Here is a 13,806-nt window from a genome sequence, read left to right as displayed (position 1 = left end):
CAGTGAAGACCTTTTAACTATGCCCTTTGCAAGGCTGAATCTGTAAAAGGAAACAGGATTTTTTTGTTGGTTTGTTCTTTCTTTGTTTGAGAGTGAATAAGATAGGGCCAGCCCCATGGCCTGGTGGTTAAATTCGGTTCACTATGCTTTAGCAGTCCAGCTTTTGCAGCCTGGGTTCGGTTCCTGAGTGTGGACCTACACCACTCATTGGTGGCCATACTGTGGCAGCAACCTACATACAAAAAAAGAGTAAGATTGGCACAGGTGTTAGTTCAGGGCAAATCTTCCTCTGCAAAAAAAAAAAAAAAGAGAGAGAGAGAGAAAGCGAGTTATATTAGAGGAAATTTCATTACAGCATAAATGCTCTTTAAATCCTATGGGATTCAGTGAAAATATTCCTTAAATATTTGCATGATTTTATCCAGAGAAAAATGACCTCAAATTCAGAGAAACCAACCACAATTTATACTCCACATTTTATATTTTACATTCTAGTAAAGTTCTAATGGTGATGCCATCAATGACTGTGCTTTTCAAAAAGGTTTTCCATAAAGTTTAACACACAGTTTTTATGCTCAAGGGGACAAAGTAGGCACAGTGCATGTCATCCTAATGCTGGTGTTGGTGAAGTAGTTCCAAATAACCTTTCAACACTTGGACCAGATTTAGCTCTTTATTAAGGAGCCATATCTTCATCAGCTGGCTGAGCCTTAGTTATCTGCAAGGCTTCTATAGGGGCAGATAATTCCAAACAGAGGGTTCTCTTTCTTCCAACTTTCCAGGAAATGAGAACTGAGACTGTGTCTACCATGAACTTGGGAGTAACATTCTGAACCCTACAGGAGAAAATGGGGTCAGGAAAAATTTGCATAAACCACTTAGCATTTGCAAAAATGTAGTTAAATTGTACTTTCAGCTTCTTGAAGATTCGTATTATGTGACTAATTTATGATCCCTCTGTTTTCCTCTTTGGTCCTAAATAAGAATGTTGGGACTTATAGGTCACAAGAACTCTAAGTTCTCCTTTTTATTTATGTTTTGTTTCCTCCCCAGGGAGCTTGCAGACTCATTTGGAGTTAAGCACTCAAGTGGTTTTTACTTCTGTGTTTGCCTGGTTTCTGGACATCAAAATATTTTGCCAACAATTTTTAGTGCCTCTGAGTGACTCCGCGGTGTACTTTTTGTATCAAAGTAATGATTGAGAAAGTGCTAAATGTTCAAAGAAGGTACCTGGGGCATTAGAGGCCATAAATGCTGGCTGAATCATATTCTGGGCACTTATTTGGCTTATGCTGAAAAAACTAATTTGAGAGATAATGGCTCATCTGTTTAAATGAAACGGCTTTTCAAGCTTAGCTAACCCTGATGGGAGGAATACAAGGTGGTTATATAGACCATAGAGTGTAGTCTCTAGAGTCAGATGACCTGGGTTGGAATCCCATCTCTACTTCTTCCCAGTGTGGGCCTTAGTAAGTCACTTTTTCTCTCTAAGACTCCATTTCCTTTTAGGTAAGTAGGGAATGCCAGGAATACGTGCGCATCAGCTAGGGCTGTTGTGAAGATAAAGAGATGGACCATGTGATGCCCTTAAAATTCAATAAATGCTTGCTCTAATTCTGGAGTTAAGGAATCCTCAAACTCATTTTTTTCATCAAGAGACTACATGTAACTTAGAAATATATCCACTCGAAATTAAGCTGCTTCTCTTCTATTTCCGGAGCATAAAGTTACATAAATTTTGAATCAGATCATACTCTCAGATATTCAGAATTAAAATAACCTTATTATTTTGATTGGTGTCTGATTCTTGCTCCTCTAAAGGCATTTTCTTTTGGTTTGCCTTGCATGTCTTTCTTTATCTGGTTCTTCTAAACATGCTAAGGGCTCCTGGCATCCTTGTGTCCTTTGCCATCCTAATCTAGCCCTTCTCTGAAGTTTTTGAAAGTTAATGCTGTTGAGTAGTAGGTTTAGGGAATTGCTAGTCAAGAGAATAGATTCCTTTGTGGATTTGAGATTAAACAAAAGCAAGCAAATAAACTAAAAAAGACATACTGACATGCTCCTAGTAAATGTGCCTTAATCACATGACATTGACTTAATTGCAAGGGAAACTGAGAAGTATTCCTTTGTGCCCAGAAAAAGGAAAATGAAATGGGATTTAATGAACACTTAGCATTGTCTGCTCCACTTATCATTTAAAAAAACTATGCTGCGTCCTCAGTTGTCATTCTGGTCGCAATCTTATGTTTTACGCTTACAGCAAATGATCAATTAAAAGATTAGGTTTTTAACAATTTATATCTTTTTAGGTATTGTGTAGACATTAGTTGGTATCTTTTAAAATTTCTATATGGTCATTTTTTTTTCAATCCTTGAACATACATTATGTATTCGTGGTAGGCTGAGTGCTCTGATGTTCATTTCAGGAAGCACAAATTGTTAATTGTTATAAAATTTGAGATAAAAAACTATTGACTTCAATGCATAATTTTGACAAGATGACATTATGACTTTAAGTTAATGGCACCAAAAATACTGATAAAATCATATTAAGACAAAAATGTAGGTTTGACTTCAGTCCTCAGTCCCGTTATTTCTCCTTTTATCTCTTCACAAGCACCTAATAATTCTTACTTCATTATGCTGAAAAATCTATTAATTTCCCATTGCCTCTATATTCCTCAGTTTGTTGATAGAGATTTTCTTTCTCCTGACCCAGCCCTGATTGTTTCTAAACTTCTCTCCCATTATTCCCCTGTAGTAATGCCACTGTTTGAATGAGTCTACCTACTCTACTAGGAATGTCCTCTCCAAAAATGCCTATCTGATAATGTCCTGCTCAAGATTCAGCTCTGTATGTGGTCTTCCTCCTGAATTCTCAAGTGCCTGTTGCTTCCTTACTTTTGAGTTTCTAGAATTCTAATCTGTCCTTGAAGATAAAGTCATTGTCTTATTCATAATTTTATTCCCAGAATTGCACACAGGACTTCACATAGAATGTGTTCAATAGCTGTTAGTTGGACAAATTAGTGCATTTACCTATTTAGCCCTTATTTTTGTTTCACTTATTTGGGCACTGTATCATTCAGGATGGGGTAAATTATTCTGCAATACCAAACAGTCACAGTGGTTTATACAACCAAAGGACACTGCATGTTCTTTGTGGCTCACCTGTGGCTCTGCTTCACGTTGCGTTCACGTTAGGAGTTAGGTGGATGAGGCAGCCTCCATCGGGAAGATTTTGATTGTAGCGTCAAAATGAAATGTAGTTTCAAAATGAAACATCTTGAGTTCTGCAGAGTAGGAATGTAAAATCTACCCTCAGGGAGGAACATGCTAAAGAGGGAATTTTTGGCACATAGTAATACAATCTACCACTGGGAGATAACCATATATTCTCTAGCACATTTATGTAATCTCTTTGGTTGTGTTTATACTACACATCCAACTATAGCGTAAAATCATCTACAAGAGTAAGAAACTTCCTTTCAAAAGTGAGCAGCAAGCTGTCTATAATGAACAAATAACATGAACTTAAAGAATTACAAGTTAGGGTAGATGACATCATTTCTGATAGCCTGGACTGTAGTTTTTACATCATCCCTCTGATGAAATCTAGATACAGACACAGGAGCATTCTTGCTTTTGGCATAAAGAAGCTTGTTTCTGATTTCCATATTTTCCCACATCTGAAGAATATGGTGTAAATGAACTGCTGTCATTGGTGATGGCTTTCCAGTCTGGTGCATTTCTCCGCAGTTGACTCCCTCCTTCGATCCTGCTGTAGCTCAGACCATTTCAGATATCAGAACATGTGAGCAAAAATTTCCATAGTGTGAGACCATAAAGCAATTAAGTCCCATCACCATTCGTTTTTCCCTCTTCGATCTGTGTTAGCATCATTAGCTTTAATTTAACAACACCATCTCTTATTATTGAACGTATTTAGAATTCACTTTGCTGGTTTAATTTCTATTTTGCCTTTTGTAAAGCCTCCAAAATGTTCTGTTTGAATCTACTGACTTTCTCGTGTCCACTTGGCTTCCTTTTCTTATTCTTTCTCTCCTTTCTCTTCTTTTTTTCTCTCTCCATCTGCCTTCCTGTTTCTACCTTTCTTTCTGTCTCTTCTGTCTTCTCTCTTTCTTGCGTGTCCTCCTTCCCTTTTTCCCTTCCTCACTCTGTCTCCCTTCCCCTCTATGTTCTTTTCTCCCTTTCTCTCTCTCTCTCTATTTTTCTCCTTTATTTTTCAATGGCACACAGATAGGGATTGGGCTTGATAGAGTCATTTATTGAATGTCTACACAATACTAGGCACTTTGCTAAGGGTGTTAAGGCCTTTGTAACATTCATATCAGACTAAATATGACATGTTTATGCACACAAAATGTTGATTCTGCCTGTAGTTCAAAAAATTGTTAACTAGTGGCTGAAAAGCATTTGGGGCCTTATCTGAAGAATTCAGACATCCTAATTTTTCTGACTCATCCCCAGCAAGGATAAAAAAGGAATGGCTCTACCTCTCCATGTGGACTCATTCTGAATGCGCCTGAAATAACTTATCTTTAATAGGGCCAAGCAGCTCACACATTTGCTTTCATTACTGGCATTACAGCTCTAGCACCACCTTGGGCACTTTAAATAGTTAAAAGTACCGGACTCTGTATAGTTCCACTCGAGGCTTTTTTAAGGCAAAGTAATAGCAGCTGTCCTCCAATAGGTTTCAAGCTGATTATTAGTACTCCAGTCCTCCTTTCCCCTCAAACTTGTAAAAATGCTAGCATCAGGATTTATGTACCTTTGCTCCCCTTAGCCAGATGCATGCCCTTATTCTCTCTTTTCTGTCACCTCAATACAGTTCATATCCTAGGGCGAATTCATGCTCTCATCCACTCATTCCACAGATATTTATGGAGCATCATCTACCTGACAGGTACCCTGTTAGGTGCTAAGCCTTGCAGTTAAAGGCTCAGTTCCTACTCTCAAGCAATGGAGTCTGGATTCAGGCAGGCTAAGAAATAATCCTGTCGAGTACAGAGAGATAGATGCTATGATCTATCAGAGGACCGGTGGTCCTCTGAACGTATAGAAGAGGGTCACCGACTCAGCCTTGGGGAAACAGTCATCTGACAGAGGGAGACCCTCCCTTGGTCTATGTTGTTTGCTACTGTCATCATTTCTCTGGCTTGAGGCAGTGTTCTTAAAGTGTGGTGGTGAATCTTTTAGATTCCATATGGGAGAAAGGCTCAATTAGTTGCTAGTGTCTGTGTTTCCAGAGAGGATGATTTTTAAGCAAACATTTCTTTGAAATCCAACATACATACAAGAAAAGCATGATCATAATTGTACATTGATGCATCATATACAATAAGCATGCTGGTGTCCAGGACCTGGATTAAGAAACAGCACCTTGCCAGCTCCCAGGCGTTCCCTTTGTGTCCCCGCCTAGGCGTTACTGCCTCTAGGATGAACACTATCCTGACTTCTACCTCCACAGACTAGTTTTGCCTGGTTGAACTTTACGTAAGTGCACTGTCATCATACAGCTGGTCCTCTTCTGTGTCTGTCTTTTCTGAGCTCACTTCATGTTTGTAAGATTCACCCATGGTGCAGGGTGCATTTATAATTTATACATTCTTTTTGATTTGTAGGTTTTTATCTTATATTCCATTGCATTACTATACAACTATTTGCCTATTCTGTGTTGAAGAATATTTGGGTTCATGGGCTTTCAATACTATTTCAACCTCCCTTTCAGCTCAGAACTTTGGCAAGCAACAGTAACCACCTGGATTTGAATGGCATTGTTTTCATTTTCTCATCTTTACTTTTTTGGTTATTTTCTATTTATGGCAAGTTATACTGGTTTTTAAAAATTATTTTAAATGGTGATTTAAGGTTTTCTTTTAAAATAATTTTGATTGAAATAAATTGGTTTTAAAAATCTTTTAATAATAACAGAGGTATAATATTATGAAAACTCTCATGGAGGTGGAATTCAAATAGCTGAGTTTAGGATAAATGGGTTTAGAGCCTTGGAGTTTTTTGTTAGAAGGTAATAATTTACATGTCTGAGGTTTTAGCAATCAACATCCTCAACCAGTTGGTTTAATAATTTATCAGAGTGTGTAGGATTAATACAGGCTTGCTTTGTCAAGGTCCAGGGAATATCTGGAATCAGCATGCCAACAGTTTGAATAGCCCCAGGTAAGATGCACAGCAAGAGATCTTGGCACTGGGAAGAAAGAGCAATGCAAGGACAATGACCACTCGGGAATGGAGTTGACTGACGAATGGGTGGGAGAAGCAATGCTAACTCTTTACATGCTTCTTTCTGGATCTTGAGACCCTGATCTACAGATTGTATTGGGAAGGTCAAATAACTGACTTGACTCTCACTTCCTCCTTCTTCCCTCATGACTTACTAATAGTACTTGCAACTTATAATGCACTCCTTATGAGCAAAGCACTTTGTGTGGTTTATACCTTTTAATTCTTACAACAAGCCTGCAAGGGAAGTATATGTTACTGTGGTAGGCAAAATATGGACCCCAAAGATGTCCACATCCATATCTCTGGAACCTGTAAATCTGTTACTTTACATTGCAGAGGGGACTAAGGCTACAGATGTAATTAAGTTTGTCAAATACCTGAGCTTCAGATAGGGAGATTTTGCTGAATTATCTGTGTAGGCCCGGTGTAATCACAAAGGTCCTTAAAAGTAGAAGAGAACGGTAAAAGAGAGGGTCAGAGTGAAGTGATGTGAGAAGGACTTGACCTGTTCTTGATCCTTGAAGATGGAGGAAGGGGACCAGGAGCTGGAAAAAGAAATGGGTCCTACTCAGAGAGAACAGAAAGGAATGCAGTCCTGCAGACACCTTCCTTCATTTTGGGGCAGTGAGAATCATGCCAAAGTTACATGAGACCCATGTAAGATAATACATTTGTGTTGTTTAAGCTGCTAAATTTGTGGTAATTTTTTATGGAAGGCAAAATAAATTAGTACAGTTATGCAAAAGGAACTGGTGCAGAGGTGACATAAGGAACAAATCTCAAACTGATAACTTAATAAGGCTGCTTTGGAAGCCAGATCTATCTGACTCCAAAACCAATACTCTCGATTGTTAACTCCAATGATCCAAGAATAGAAGGCAAGTTGGGTCATTACATGGTGTAATTTTTATGTTGTTTTGGTTTTTGCTTAGGAAGATCAGCCCTGAGCTAACATCTGTGCCAGTCTTCCTCTATTTTATATGTGGGTCACTATCACAGCATGGCTGACAAGTGGTGTAGGTCCGTACCTGGGATCCAAACCCACAAACCCGGGCTCCCAAAGTGGAGTGCATGGAACTTTCAACCACTAGGCCATGGGGCCAGCCCCTGGTTTAGATATTTTAACTCACCAGTGAATGGGAGAAGGAAAATCAGGCTCCAAAATTCTGAGAACTGGAAAGGGAAGGTCATTACATATACAAAAGGATTTATGGACTTATGGGTCTTTCTAATACACTTTGTTGTAAGGTGGTTTCCATAAGAATGTTCATGATGCACATAACAGAAAAGCCAACTCAAACTGGTTTAATAATAAAGGGAAGTTGTGGGCAAACATGATTAAAAAAAAGTCTGCTTCTGTTTCTAATTTCAATTTAGACTTGATCCGGCATTGCAGTAAGGTCAGGGATCCTTCCTTTTTCCTTCCTTCCTTCCCTCCCTCCTTCCCTCCCTCCTTCCCTCCTTGCTTCTTCCTCCTTCCGTGCTTCCTTCCTTTTCTTTCTTTCTTTCTTTCTGTCTTTCTTTCTTTCTTTCTCTCTTTCTTTCTCTCTTTCTTTCTCTCCTTCTTTCTCTCCTTCTTTCTCTCCTTCTTTCTCTCCTTCTTTCTCTCTTTCTTTCTCTCTCTCTTTCTTTCTTTCTTCCTTCCTTCCTTCCTTCCTTTCTTTCTTTCCTTTTCTTTCTTCTCTGCCTTTCCTTGTCTGGATTACATTTAAATACTAGGTCCCTAGATGGTTGTCTGCATCTTCTGGGGCCATATATTCCCTTTACACAAAAAGCAGGAAAGAGAGAATGCCTTTGTACGGGCACTCTCAGAAAAAAAGAAAAAGAACAGAAACAAAAAGAACAAAAGACAAAATTTAAAAAGAAAAAGAAATTCTCAGTGATTGAAATAGTTTAGATCACATGCCCACTGCTGTCCAGGGGAACAAGAAGCACATCTTGCCTAGGTTAGACTCGATTCTGGGAAAAAAATGAACTTCTCTGAAACTACATTGATTCCCTCACAGAAATCAGGAGCCATCAGAAGGAGGACTCATTCTCTTACGATGGAGAGACAGCCAAATAAACACCCAAAGGGAAGAAAGTTGTGCGAAAGAAGCAAAAGTGATACTCAGACTAGAAGGTCAATTCCTTTTCATCTGGGAAGATAAAAACTGAAATCCATTGCATTTACAAATAGTCTGCATCAGAGCAATTTAACCATGTGGTAGCCGCGTTCTCCCTTTATGTGTAAGGGTCCATGGAAACAGTGGATATCAGCATTTTATGGGATCTTGATCTTGCAACATGCCACAACTAGTGAAATGCTCAATGAAAAGACTCTAAGATTTGTTTATAATATTCTCTTTCTGTGCCCTTTTTTTTCCTGTCTATTTAATAGAGTATTAAAGCATTTCTTGAAAAACCTTATTTGGCAGGACTCCATATAGACAGCCAATCTCTTTATTTACTTAGTAGCTATTATTCCTATCCAAAAGTCACAGATTTTTTTTTCTATTGCCTTAAAAAAACTTGTTAATTGAACAGTGAGAGGATGACAATCTTCTAGATTCTACTTATAAGAACTCTCAACTCCCCATTATACTCATAGCCAAGGAAATATTAGTCAGTTGCCAGTAAACAGTTCTTTGCTGGAGTTCACATATGTTTCTTCTCAGAAATAGCATATGCTCAACTGAAAACTGCAGAACTGTACCCACTAGAGACAACATTTTTGTTATTAAGAATGTCATTAGGCATTTTTTTGGTCATAGCTGAACTACCAGTTAAAATATAAAATGTCAGTTGGTAGTTGAGAAGGGAAAAGATTAGTTACTCTTTTCAATGAATGTCATGGTTGCTGATTATGTGGAAGGAGAAGTGTGCTCATGTCTGTCTCTGAATTCCATACTTAGCAAAATAACTTAGTAGTTAATGAGTATCTCTAAAGTCCTCTTTAGCAAATTTAAAGCTTGCTATTTTCCAGTACCAGCTGTGTGACCACAGTTAACCTCCCTAGCCCTGTAAGATGACAATACTGGTAATTTTAATTTTACCTTATAGGATTGCTGGAAGAAAAAAAATAAGAAAATACAGTATTTAGTACAATGCTTGATATATAGAAAGCATGCACCAAATGTAGCAATATTATTAACACTATTATTTTTTCGTCTGACCTCATATCATTTCTTACAGATGAGGAAACTGAAGTTTAAAGAAGTTACCTGACCTGTTCAAAGCTTCACAATCTAATTCATAGTGACAGATTCATATTAGTTTCCCAAATACTTTTTGTTTCCTCAAGTGGGCATTACACACTTTTGGCATGAACTGTTTAGTTGCTGGTTGTAGCTTTGTCTGTCTCCCACTGAAGGCAAGATTGATGAGGAAATGAGCTATGACTATTTTTGTACCATTGTATTCCCAGGACTTAGCATAGTTCTGGGCATGTAAGACATCTCCTGTAAGAACATATTGAAAAAAATAAATCAATGAATTTACAGACATAATTTTCCAATCAGGGAAAACCATGATTGATCCCTATATTAATTATATAAAATGATAGACACATTAATTTTTTAAATATTTCATATGCAACTTGTAGGCATATTCCATATGTCATGAAATTAGTCTTCAGTCACTCATGGGGTATGTTAATTCCACACACACATTTGTCATCATTGATCCCATTGTGAATTATAGCACTAATGTTAATGAACCCTGCTGCCCCAAATGTTAATGGTTTGCTCCTGAACCGGATCCATGGAAATTTCTGCTGACAGACTACCTGAACTAATACCTCTTTATTCTTGATTTGGCAAAGGACAGAGAACCGTTAGGTATGTGAAAATTTGTGATGTTGCATTATATATGCAAATGAAATAAATGTTGGCAAAAATAATTATCGTTGCTTATGAGAGGATTAATAGTTACAGTCTGCCTTGTTTTCTGTTGAGGTTTAATTTAATTGTATGGCCTGCATTAACTGCGGAAATTAATTTGGGTTTAATTATTGTGTGTTGCTGTTAATGTGCACACTTTTGATGAATATTTACTGACGTTGAACACCAACCCAACAGCTATACTTACGCTCATCTGCTGATAGGGAGTATCTGATGGATGGATTCCTAGTGCAATGTCATCAGTAGTAAGTAACTGTGATTCAGGGGGACAGCATGGGCTTGGAGTTGGAAAAGCACAGGATTGGGGTACTGGCTATGCTGTTAATAGACTATGTGTTTCCCTTAGCCTCAACCAGAGAATGGTAGGAGAAAGCCAATTTACCCTAGGGATTTGTTTGGAGAATTAAATGAACGAATGCATGTGAAAACAGATTTGTGAAGTGTAACCTGTACTTTAAATGAATGGAATGTCTATAGTAAACTTTTTGTTTATAGTAAACTTTTTGTTTATCCATTTAATGACAAATTTATTTAAAAAGTCACATAGGATTAAACACGCGCCTAAGAGGCATTCAAGAAAGCATTTGTTGATGAATACAATGTAGGTTGATTGAGATTAAGTACAAAGGAACATCCCTTCATCACAAATATTACCATGAATCAAAATTCCATGCAACAAGAAAGATGGTCAAATCCTCTGGAGGTTTGCTCATTTCAAGAAGTAATTCTTACCACAAAATTCCTGTATGGCTACTACTTATAAGATTAAGACATACGCATTCTGGAGACAGACTGACTTGGCACAACAATAGCATAGTTTGCCGGGTGAGTGATTGGGCTGTTTATTTCACGTATTGGAGCCTCAATGTCATCTGAAAACTGGGGTCGTAAGACTTCCAAGAGATGTGAGAATTAAATGTTGCAATGTCTGTAAAAGTGATAGGCACAAACACTGGCCCATGAAGTTTCTCAGTCAATGTTAGCTTTGCCTCCAGTACAAGAGTTTGACATTTTAATAGGATTCTTTGCAGTGGCAAGTAAATCTTGAAATAGAACAAATGAGGACATCTATTATCTCTGTATAAACAATAAGGATTATTGACTCTGGGCCTGGGCGTATTTCACGGTCTTACACTCAGGGCCTGTTCTTTTGCTGATCTCTTGTTTCAGCCAGGTGCATGGGTTTCCTTTAAGTGAGTAACCTAACAATGTTGAGCTCTCTCATCTCCCACTGCGGTCCTTTTGGCTCAGTGGGGGCAGTTACAACTCTATTTCTCCTTTGTTTGTCTTGCTCATCCCTGCGATGTCAGGGGAATAAACATCTGGGGAGGGGAGACAGACAAGAGGCACAATGGGAAAGCTGACCTCAAGTTAATGGAATCTGGGTTCTTTGAAAGAGAGCACATTGCTGGAGAAGCCTGCTGTGTTCCTTCAGCAGAAGCTTTCTGCCTTTCTGCACGTGAGTTTTATTCTCATTTTCTCACCCCAGAGCGGAGGCCCAGTGTCTCCTCTCACAAGCAGGTCAATGTGGACGCAGGTTAACCCTTCCGTGCCTTTCATACATGTTTGGCACAGAGGAGATTTAGCAGGTTAAATCTTTACCCTTACCGAAGAAAATATTCCAAGAGAGAATAATAAATTAACGTAATCAATCAGCAAATATTTATTGATGTGTACACCATGCTGGTTACTGTTCGAAGTGTTGGTGACAGAGCAGCAGAGAAAACAGAAATAATTAACTCCTAATGTGTATACATACATATACACACATACATATACACACACATAAACATATGCATACATATGTACATATGTATACAACACACATACACACACATGGATTTCCAAGATTTAGTCTCTTGTCTTTTAAACGTTCTGTAATACTCAGTTGACACTTAGTATATCTTGCAAAACATATTTGCAAAATGTAAGCAACTCTGAGTGGCATTTTATTTATTAGTAAAATAGAACATTTTGCCCACTCTAAGTGGGTAAAATCCTTTAAACTCAAAGGATGGTTCAAAGGTGATGATATTTATCAACTACCGAATGCAGTGCCTAACACATGATTGTCAATCAAAGTTTTCCTCTTCTCTGTGGTCATTATTTTTCCATACAGATGTGTTGTTTTCCTCTGATGTGTTTAATGCAAACCTCTTATGAACAGGAACCATGTCTTATAGTGCCCTTTGAGCATCACCTTCCCGTTTCTCCCTCCCTCCAGCCCCTAGCAACCATCATTTTATGCTTCTATGAGTTTGACAACTTTCAGTTTAGTTCCAGAATGTCTTCCTGACCCTCGGTGGATCTCCTTTAGAGGTTGTCTGTCCACATGCTAAATTTTACTACCTGCAGCTGGTAGGATGGATTCGTAAAGATAAAGCAAATGTCTCTCTACTTTCCTGAGCATTTAAAGAATAATTCTCTCTCTCCTGTGTTTTTCTTTATTTCAGTTAAAGTGCAGACTGAGTTTGTCAGGAGGAGTAGGCAGCAGCTTCAAAGCTGAGGCCCCCTGGGCCTTCAGAAACGTGAGCCTTGCTGACTAGGAACTTAACATTGTTTTATGAATTCTGATAAGGCCTTTGAATTTGGGAAATCAAGTTACTCTTAGTTTTTCTCTTTTTAAGCTTTTTAAAAACTTTTTATTCCTTTTAGTTTTTAACACTCTACACTACACAGATTTATGTAGTTTTTATCTGTAGCCTGCTTATGTAGATAGCACAAAGAGGGAGACATTTTGAGAAGAGCTGAGACTGGATTCTCAGAAATCTATTTTCTCCCATTCGGAAAACACATGAACACTTGACTTCAAGTCTACTTAAACCCATAAACAAATTACAGTTGTTACCAAGCATTTCCTTAGTGCCCACCCTTTTATGGGTTCTCAGACTTTTCTGACAATAAAAGAAACGAACAAACAAACATAAAAACAAACAAAAAACTCAGATATGGCATTTGGGTGCTTGGAAAACTTACTTAATTCAAAGACTTGGAAATAAAAATGCAGTATATTAAGAAAATCTTAAAAGATAATGATATCCTGGGGACGGCCCCATGGCCAAGTGATTAAGCTCACACACTCCACTTCAGTGGCCCACTGTTTTGCCAGTTCGGATCCTGGGCATGGATCTAGCACTGCTCATCAAGCCGTGCTGAGGTGGCATCCTACATAGCACAACAAGAAGGACCTACAAATAGAAGACACAACTGCGTACTGGGGGGCCTTGGGGAGAAGAAGAAAAAGAAAAGATTGGCGACAGATGTTAGCTCAGGTGCCATTCTTAAAAAAAAAAAGGAAAATGACATCTGCTTATATCTTTCATTAAATCTAATACTCTTATTCATCAGGTTATTGTGACACTTGGATTATCATAGTCCTCCTCTCTAATGTAACCAAAAGACGTTCCAGATGGCTTCTTATGCATTTTAACCTTTAAAGCCTATATGGGAGAGTTCTGGGTTCTCTGATTTGCCACAAGTCTCTCTTTAGAACAGGGTGAAGGAATTAGTACTGGATTCCCATTTGCGACAATTTCCTCCTGAGGAAGCAATCATATGGGTGGAAATACATCCCTTCTTTGACTGGTAGCCCAATTGTTATGGCAGGTGCTCTGTTGCAGGTAACAATCACTGTTCTGTCCTCTGTCACCAAAGT

At 38.3% G+C, this 13,806-nt stretch overlaps 1 long non-coding RNA gene across 2 annotated transcripts in view; it reads right to left on the bottom strand.

Moving 5' to 3' along the window:
• The window catches only part of LOC138918115 (uncharacterized), an 85,457-nt gene that overhangs the window by 27,588 nt on the left and 44,063 nt on the right, over positions 1 to 13,806 (bottom strand). For both annotated transcript variants that reach the window (XR_011427105.1, XR_011427104.1), the window contains exon 3: positions 3,172 to 3,293. This is a non-coding gene — a long non-coding RNA (uncharacterized lncRNA). The remainder of the gene's footprint in view (positions 1 to 3,171; positions 3,294 to 13,806) is intronic.

The sequence above is a fragment of the Equus caballus genome, chromosome 16 (assembly GCF_041296265.1).
Source record: "Equus caballus isolate H_3958 breed thoroughbred chromosome 16, TB-T2T, whole genome shotgun sequence".
NCBI classification, from domain to species: Eukaryota; Metazoa; Chordata; class Mammalia; order Perissodactyla; family Equidae; genus Equus; species Equus caballus.
Note: the sequence above shows the minus strand (reverse complement) of the source record. Positions and strands in the feature narration are given on the sequence as shown.